Source organism: Sinocyclocheilus grahami, unplaced genomic scaffold (assembly GCF_001515645.1).
Source record: "Sinocyclocheilus grahami isolate Dianchi unplaced genomic scaffold, SAMN03320097.WGS_v1.1 scaffold5698.1, whole genome shotgun sequence".
Classification (NCBI taxonomy): Eukaryota; Metazoa; Chordata; class Actinopteri; order Cypriniformes; family Cyprinidae; genus Sinocyclocheilus; species Sinocyclocheilus grahami.
Window position 1 is genome coordinate 11,800 of NW_015510317.1, and position 258 is coordinate 12,057.

The window sequence follows — 258 nt, forward strand, 5'->3', positions numbered from 1 at the left end:
AGCGACTTAAGACTGCTTTTGTGCTCCAGGGTCACAAATGATAAAACCATCATGCTTTCATCTTGCCCTTATTTCTAACTCCTACATCTCACTTTACTCATCCTTCACTTTTCTCTCCTCTCTCCCTATTATTCTCTCATTCGTTTTCTCTTCCCAAAGTCTTCTTTTTTCACTCTGGTCATGTGCTACATTCCCTTTCTGTCACTCACATGGCCTCTCTCTCTCCTTCCCTGCATTCCTCTGGCTTCACTGCTCCTC

The 258-nt window shown here is 43.8% G+C and overlaps 1 protein-coding gene across 1 annotated transcript in view; it reads left to right on the forward strand.

Moving 5' to 3' along the window:
- The window catches only part of LOC107577321 (collagen alpha-1(V) chain-like), a gene marked incomplete at its 3' end in the record, with an annotated part of 12,210 nt that overhangs the window by 11,768 nt on the left and 184 nt on the right, over nucleotides 1-258 (forward strand). The gene's annotated exons all lie outside the window — the stretch shown is intronic.